Source organism: Oncorhynchus keta, chromosome 22 (assembly GCF_023373465.1).
Source record: "Oncorhynchus keta strain PuntledgeMale-10-30-2019 chromosome 22, Oket_V2, whole genome shotgun sequence".
NCBI classification, from domain to species: domain Eukaryota; kingdom Metazoa; phylum Chordata; class Actinopteri; order Salmoniformes; family Salmonidae; genus Oncorhynchus; species Oncorhynchus keta.
The window spans coordinates 14,567,959-14,577,040 of record NC_068442.1 but is presented as its reverse complement, the minus strand read 5'-3'; the positions used below and the strand labels follow the sequence as shown (position 1 = coordinate 14,577,040).

The following is a 9,082-nucleotide window of genomic DNA, read 5'->3' as shown; positions in this document are numbered from 1 at the left end:
TTCTGGTTGGGGAATGTACATACAGTCACTGTGGGGATGACGTCCTTGATCCACTTATTGATAAAGCCTGTGACTGATGTGGTGAACTCCTCAATGCCATCGGGAGAATCCCGGAACATAATCCAGTCTGTGCTAGCAAAGCAGTCCTGTAGTTTAGGATCTGCTTCATCTGACCACTTTTTTATAGACAGAGTCACTAGTGCTTCCTGCTTTAATTTTTGCTTGTAAGCAGGAATCAGGGGGATAGAATTAGATTTGCCAAATGGAGGGCGAGGGAGAGGGTTGTACGCGTCTTTGTTTGTGGAGCAAAGGTGGTCTAGATTTTTTTCCCTCTGGTTGCACATTTAACATGCTGATAGAAATGAGGTAAAACTGATTTAAGTGTCCCTGCATTAAAGTCCCCAGCCACTAGGAGTGCCACTTCTGGATGAGCGCTTTCCTGTTTGCTTATTGAGCGTGGTTTTAGTGCCAGCATCGGTCTGTGTTTTGGTATGTAGACAGCTATGGCAAATAAAGATGAAAACTCTCAAGGTAGATAGTGTAGATAGAGGTAGATAGATACTCTACCTCAGGCAAAACCTAGAGACTTCCTTAGACATTGTCCAGCAGCTGTTGTTCACATATATGCATAGGCCCCGCCCTGTGTCTTACCAGAGGCTGCTGTTCTGTCCTGCTGATGGAGTGTATAACCTGCCAGCTGTATGTTCTTAATGTCGTCGTTCAGCCACGGCTCGGTGAAACATACGATTTTACAGTTTTTAATGTCCCGTTGGTAGGATATACATGATTTCAGTTCGTCCCATTTATTTTCCAGCAAATGAACATTAGCTAGCAGGATGGAAGGTAAGGGCAGATTATCCACTCGTCGCCTGATCCTCACAAGGCACCCGGATCTTTTTCCACTAAATTTCCATTTCCTTCTCCAGCGAATCCCGGGGATCTCGGCCTGGTCGGGTGTTTGTTGTTGTATATCCCTCCTGTCTGAAGAAGAAGAACTCTTCGTCCAGTTTGAGGTGAGCAATCGCAGTTCTGATGTCCAGAAGCTCTTTTCGGTCATAAGAGACGGTAACAGCAACATTATCGCCATTGCAACATATTGTATCGAATGGTAGGAGGCTACAGTAGTCTACAATAACATAGAATTAATAGGCTACTTGATGGCCAACAGATGCAAATGTATCATTCTTCATATTTAATATCAGTTTCATTGTGGACTTTTCCCCATGATTCCTGTGTACACTTACATGCGGTAAATGCTGAGTGCCGCTTAGTCCGCCCAAAGTGGCTTGCTTGTGGGCGTGCTGGCAATATGTGGCAGCATATAACAGCAGTTCTGTTGTGCATCAATAAGGTCTGGTTATTAAATGGGTAAATAGTTTAATCCGTTCTCCATTTCATTAATGTATTCACCCATAAATAGTCATAATGCTCTAAACTGCTCTCATGACAAACAAACTTTGCTGCCCTGTTTCCAATCATCCACATAGCTGGGAGAACATATTCAAGTACTGTAAGTAAATATATTTTGAAAATGTAAAAATGTACAGTCGTGGCCAAAAGGTTTGAGAATGACACAAATATTAATTTCCACAAAGTTTGCTGCTTCAGTGTCTTTAGAAATGTTTGTCAGATGTTACTATGGAATACTGAAGTATAATTACAAGCATTTCAATAAGTGTCAAAGGCTTTTATTGACAATTACATGAAGTTGATGCAAAGAGTCAATATTTGCAGTGTTGACCCTTCGTTTTCAAGACCTCTGCAATCCGCCCTGGCATGCTGTCAATTTACTTCTGGGCCACATCCTGACTGATGGCAGCCCATTCTTGCATAATCATTGCTTGGAGTTTGTCAGAATTTCTGGGGTTTTGTTTGTCCACCCACCTCTTGAGGATTGACCACAAATTCTCAATGGGATTAAGGTCTGGGGAGTTTCCTGGCCATGGACCCAAAATATCGATGTTTTGTTCCCCGAGCCACTTAGTTATCACTTTTGCCTTATGGCAAGGTGCTCCATCATGCTGGAAAAGGCATTGTTTGTCAACAAACTGTTCCTGGATGGTTGAGAGAAGTTGCTCTCGGAGGATGTGTTGGTACCATGCTTTATTCATGGCTGTGTTCTTAAGCAAAATTGTGAGTGAGCCCACTCCCTTGGCGGAGAAGCAACCCCACACATGAATGGTCTCAGGATGCTTTACTGTTGGTATGACACAGGCCTGATGGTAGCGCTCACCTTGTCTTCTCCGGACAAGCTTTTTTCCGGATGCCCCATACCATCGGAAAGGGGATTCATCAGAAAAAAATGACTTTACCCCAGTCTTCAGCAGTCCAATCCCTGTACCTTTTGCAGAATATCAGTCTGTCCCTGATGTTTTTCCTGGAGAGAAGTGGCTTCTTTGCTGCCCTTCTTTTACACCAGGCCATCCTCCAAAAGTCTTGGCCTCACTGTGCGTGCAGAAAGAGCAATGATTCCAAGCACCACCCTCCTCTTGAAGCTTCCAGTCTGTTATTCAAACTCAATCAGCATGATAGAGTCATCTCCAGCCTTGTCCTCGTCAACACTCACACCTGTGTTAATGAGAGAATCACTGACATGATGTCAACTGGTCCTTTTGTGGCAGGGTTGAAATGCAGTGGAAATGCACTGGAAATGCTTTTTGGGGGATTTGGTTCATTTGCATGGCAAAGAGGGACTTTGCAATTAATTTCAATTCATCTGACCACTCTTCATAACATTCTGGAGTATATGCAAATTTCCATCATACAAACTGAGGCACCAGACTTTGTGAAAATTAATGTTTGTGTCATCCTCAAAACGTTTGGCCACGACTGTATTATTAACTAGCTACAGTACAGGCTAACTCAAATTAACTGCTAACGTAGCTAGCTAGCTAGACAACTTTATAGCTGGCTAGCTAAGTGAATTAAATGTCACCATCAACCTAACTTCATTTTAGCTAGCTATCTTGATGTATTTATCATTGTAAAAAACAAACTACAAATGCATTTGAAGGTAGCTGGCTAACAGCCATGGAAGCGAGTGAAAGGATAGCAGCTCCAACTGTCAAAGAAGAGAAAGAGTAGGCTATTCTGAATAGGGCAGGTACTTTTGTGTAGTTCCACTCCCTAGAAAGAAGTGAGGACAGAGGTAATAGTAGTATAATATTCAGTGATGTCTAATTTGAGTATAATGAATTTGTCACGCCCTGACCTTAGAGCTTTTTATGTCTCTATTTTGGTTTGGTCAGGGTGTGATTTGGTTGGGCATTCTATGTTCCTTTTTCTATGTTTTTGTATTTCTTTGTTTTGGCCGGTTATGGTTCTCAATCAGGGACAGCTGTCTATTGTTGTCTCTGATTGGGAAACATACTTAGGTAGCTTTTTCCCACAGGGTTTTTGTGGTGGGTATTTGTTTTCTGTATAGTTTAGTTTCCTTACATAACTGTTCATTTTTCTCTTTGTTATTTTTGTTCAAGTGTTCTGATTTAATAAAATATCATGAACACGTACCACGCTTTGTTCCAGTCATTTACAGGAAGAGGATCATTACATAATTATGTTTCTTGTCCTCAGACACAGAAAGCTGTGACGGCCTGTATGCAGATGAAGAGCCGTGGTTCTCAGTCTGGTCCTGGGGACTCAAAGGGGTGTACATGTTTGTTTTTTGCCTTAGCTTCAAGTGGTATTTATGTATTCATTTGTGATGCTATCCTTGATATGATCCTGCATTTGTCACATGCTATACATGCACATGTGTGTGCTCATGCATCTATCTATCCAATGTTATCATGATTTGTTTTAAGATATATTATAGTGTAGTAATCCACAATAACCTGGTGATGTAAAAGTCTAGTAATTACATTATCTTCCATATTCCTACAGATATCTTGCAACTGGAGATTCCATCAAAACGATTGCCTACAGTTACCGTGTAGGGCACTGCACGGTTGGGTGACCAGGACCATCTGAGACTGCCTCGTGGGGGAATTCTTCCATTTACTTAGCTATGTCAACTGCAGTTATTCAAATCCCATTTTCTTGCCCTTCGACTGTACAAAAACAGGCTCTTTTAAGATTGGAAAAATATAGAACAATTAGACACCCTACAACCCACACCTACATTGTATCAATCTGATTGATGTATTGTGTTGTTCAGTAAGCAGGATCAGGTGTATAGATGTGGCTCCTTCTACTTTCAGAGAATAGGCAAGAGGACCAACCATGGAGAATGGTAAGACACTCCATTATTTATATTTACAGTGCCTTGCGAAAGTATTCGGCCCCCTTGAACTTTGCGACCTTTAGCCACATTTCAGGCTTCAAACATAAAGATATAAAACTGTATTTTTTTTGTGAAGAATCAACAACAAATGGGACACAATCATGAAGTGGAATGACATTTATTGGATATTTCAAACTTTTTTAACAAATCAAAAACTGAAAAATTGGGCGTGCAAAATTATTCAGCACCTTTACTTTCAGTGCAGCAAACTCTCTCCAGAAGTTCAGTGAGGATCTCTAAATGATCCAATGTTGACCTAAATGACTAATGATGATAAATACAATCCACCTGTGTAATCAAGTCTCCGTATAAATGCACCTGCACTGTAATAGTCTCAGAGGTCTGTTAAAAGCGCAGAGAGCATCATGAAGAACAAGGAACACACCAGGCAGGTCCGAGATACTGTTGTGAAGAAGTTTAAAGCCGGATTTGGATACAAAAAGATTTCCCAAGCTTTAAACATCCCAAGGAGCACTGTGCAAGCGATAATATTGAAATGGAAGGAGTATCAGACCACTGCAAATCTACCAAGACCTGGCCGTCCCTCTAAACTTTCAGCTCATTCAAGGAGAAGACTGATCAGAGATGCAGCCAAGAGGCCCATGATCACTCTGGATGAACTGCAGAGATCTACAGCTGAGGTGGGAGACTCTGTCCATAGGACAACAATCAGTCGTATATTGCACAAATCTGGCCTTTATGGAAGAGTGGCAAGAAGAAAGCCATTTCTTAAAGATATCCATAAAAGTGTAGTTTAAAGTTTGCCACAAGCCACCTGGGAGACACACCAAACATGTGGAAGAAGGTGCTCTGGTCAGATGAAACCAAAATTGAACTTTTTGTCAACAATGCAAAACGTTATGTTTGGCGTAAAAGCAACACAGCTCATCACCCTGAACACACCATCCCCACTGTCAAACATGGTGGTGGCAGCATCATGGTTTGGGCCTGCTTTTCTTCAGCAGGGACAGGGAAGATGGTTAAAATTGATGGGAAGATGGATGGAGCCAAATACAGGACCATTCTGGAAGAAAACCTGATGGAGTCTGCAAAAGACCTGAGACTGGGACGGAGATTTGTCTTCCAACAAGACAATGATCCAAAACATAAAGCAAAATCTACAATGGAATGGTTCAAAAATAAACATATCCAGGTGTTAGAATGGCCAAGTCAAAGTCCAGACCTGAATCCAATCGAGAATCTGTGGAAAGAACTGAAAACTGCTGTTCACAAATGCTCTCCATCCAACCTCACTGAGCTCGAGCTGTTTTGCAAGGAGCAATGGGAAAAAATGTCAGTCTCTCGATGTGCAAAACTGATAGAGACATACCCCAAGCGACTTACAGGTGTAATCGCAGCAAAAGGTGGCGCTACAAAGTATTAACTTAAGGGTGCTGAATAATTTTGCACGCCCAATTTTTCAGTTTTTGATTTGTTAAAAAAGTTTGAAATATCCAATAAATGTCGTTCCACTTCATGATTGTGTCCCACTTGTTGTTGATTCTTCACAAAAAAATACAGTTTTATATCTTTATGTTTGAAGCCTGAAATGTGGCAAAAGTTCGCAAAGTTCAAGGGGGCCGAATACTTTCGCAAGGCACTGTATGTAACTACGCTTTATTGTTTGTTCTTGTGTGTCTATGCATGTTTTTCAATATAAAATACTCTGTATCCACTCAGTGTTGACACAAGGTGAGGTCACACACACAGATTACTGTTGAACACTCTCTTTAACTACCTTATTTTCCCAATGACAGTCTCTCCTTCACTTCATCCCTCTCCCCCTTCTCCCTAAATCCTCTAGGTTATATTGGCTGTCACACCCTGACCATAGTTTGCTTTGTATGTTTCTATGTTTTGTTTGGTCAGGGTGTGATCTGAGTGGGCATTCTATGTTGTGTGTCTAGTTTGTCTGTTTCTGTGTTTGGCCTGATATGGTTTTCAATCAGAGGCAGGTGTTAGTCATTGTCTCTGATTGGGAACCATATTTAGGTAGCCTGTTTGGTGTTGGGTTTTGTGGGTGATTGTCTCCTGTGTCAGTATTTGTACCACACGGGACTGTTTTGGGTTTTCACATTTCTTGTTTTTGTAGTTTATTCATGTATAGTTTCTTTATTAAAGAACCATGAATTATAACCATGCTGCATTTTGGTCCGCCTCTCCTTCGACGGAAGAATCCCTTGACATCGGCTGTATCTGTGACCCTCTCCCGCTTCTGAACTGCCTGACACAGAGAGCACAGCATGATCAGAGGTGAGAGGTCACTTGGTCGGGTCAACAGGAAGTAAGGAGATGCTTTACATTGAAATACAGATGTAGATGTCCCAGAGTTAATGATCCAAAGTCAGTTTTGCATTTCACGTCCTGATGATTATGATGACTGACAGTGTTAGCATGATTAAGCTTTATTTTTTTAAATTATATCTCTCCATCTGTCTCATCTGCAGGTATCTTTTGATGTGAGCGGATGACAACTCCCAACCCTCGGGCCAATTGGGGGCCCAATGCTTGGGTAGGAGACAGCGCTAGAGACACTATTATGTAATTGTGATGACCTTAGACTATGGAGTTTAGTTGCACTGCATTTCATTCATCATTCTGCTGTCTTCTCTGTTCTTATCTCTTTCCCTTTCTGTCTTTTACACTATTTCTCATACCTCTCTCCCCACCTCTCCTTTCTTCCTCTGTTTTTATGATGCACACCAGATGTGCATTGAAGTACAGATTGAACTTGTTTTTATAATATTATAGTATTCATAATGTATGTATTTATATCACTTGGATAATGAACTTCTTTCAGTAAAGCTTTTCACATTCTCTACTGGAATTGGTTCATATTCTTTAATGGTTGAAATCAAGTCTCTCATTTGATGAAATACTACACCTATCATTTGTCCTCAGATCAGTGCAGATGAATTTAATTAGATATTGAGATTAACCTGTTTTAGAGAATTTACATGGTGCATAGGAAGTGTACTGTTTTTTAAAATTCTGGTTCTGTATATATGAATTACAAGTCAGCCTTTAACTAGTTAAATCATGTGTTCTAGTCTATCAAATAAAATACAATTTTATTGGTCACATACACATATTTGGCAGATGTTATTTCAGTTGTAGTGAAATGCTTGTGTTCCTTGCTCCAACAGTGCAGTAGTATCTAACAATTTACAGCAATACGCACACATCTAAAAGAATGGAACTAAGAAATCTATAAATATTAGACCGAGCAATGTCGGAGTGGCATTGACTAAAATACAGTCGAATACAGTATATACATATGAAATGAGTAAAGCAGTATGTAAACATTATTAAAGTGACTAGTGTTCCATTATTAAAGTGATCAGTGATTTCCATGTCTATGTACATAGGGCAGCAGCCTCTAAGGTGCAGGGTTAAGTAACCAGGTGGAAGCTATTTAACATTCTGATTGCCATAAGACAGAAGCAGTTTTTCAGTCTCTTGGTCCCAGCTTTCATGCACCTGTACTGACTTGCCTTCTGGATGATAGCAGGGTTTACAGGCCGTGGCTTGGGTAGTTGATGTCCTTGATTATCTTTTTGGCCTTCCTGTGACATCAGGTGCTGTAGGTGTCCTGGAGGGCAGGCAGTGTGCCCCTGGTGATGCGTTGGACCAACCGCACCACCCTCTGGAGAGCCCTGTGGTTGCAGGCGGTGCAGTTGCCATACGAGGTGGCGATACAGCCCGACAGGATGCTCTCAATTGTGTATCTGTAAAGATTTGTGAGGGTCTTAGGTGCCAAGCTGAATTTCTTCAGCTTCCTGAGGTTGAAGGAGTTTTTGCACCTTCTTCACCACACTGTCTGTGGGTGGACCATTCAAGATTGTCAGTGATGTGTACGCTGAGGAATTTAAAACTTTCCACCTTCTCCTCTGCGGTCCCGTTGATGTGGATAGGCCCGTGCTCCCTCTGCTGTTTCCTGAAGTCCACGATCAGCTCCATTTTGTTGAGGGAGAGTTATTTTCCTGGCACCACTCTCCCAGGGCCCTCACCTCCTCCCTGTAGGCTGTCTCATCATTGTTTGTAATCAGGCCTACTACTGTTGTCATCTGCTGAGTTGCAGAGTGAGAATGTGTAACCATTGATGTCCCAGAACCAGGATTGGTATACACTGTCGAAGTGTATAATAGTAATACATACACGCAGACACAGCATCATTCAAAGACTGGAGTTTAATACTCCTATTGGATATGACTGAAAAATAATGTCTCACATACATTCATAATTGAACCGCACCTTTATTTTTTTCAAGGTCGTGCATTATCATTGAATATATCCAATGTATAGGCTACAGTGTGGTGACTCATGCTTGGTAATAACTACGCTCTATGTATGTATACAGTGGCAGAGCCCCACCTGTTTTGAGCCCCACCTGTTTAGCTAAGAAAAACAAATAATAAAAAAAAGTTTTTTTGTGTTGCTGTTTTGCACACCATTTTGGCATTAATACGTGTCACATATCAGTTTGCAAACAATGTAAAACAAAATAATCATTGAGTTAATAAAGCCGCATACAAACATGGTCTCTTTTTTTGCTTTCCTGAGTAAGGCAGCTCCAAAATGCCGGTGTTTCAGCCTAGCTCAGTGCTTTCTGTGGTGGTGGGGTAGCCAGCGGGGAATATGGAGCGTAGGAGTTGGTCATGTTTTCTAGTTGTGCCGTGATTGGCTCTGTTCTGTCACTCATGGGGACACTACGTCACTGCAAAATCTACAGGTAGAGCTGGAAAATTAAAGCCCCTTGGGTGCTGCTATAGAGTTATATTAGAAGTGCCCTTCCAAGAA

At 41.4% G+C, this 9,082-nt stretch overlaps 1 long non-coding RNA gene across 1 annotated transcript; it reads left to right on the top strand.

The window, feature by feature from the left end:
• Positions 1-465: 465 nt before the first annotated feature.
• On the top strand, positions 466-8,747 carry LOC118400746 (uncharacterized). Its single transcript, XR_004829092.2, has 5 exons — positions 466-1,013; positions 3,574-4,231; positions 6,457-6,535; positions 6,730-6,794; positions 7,861-8,747. It is a non-coding gene; the product is annotated as an uncharacterized LOC118400746 (long non-coding RNA).
• The last annotated feature ends 335 nt before the right edge of the window (positions 8,748-9,082 follow it).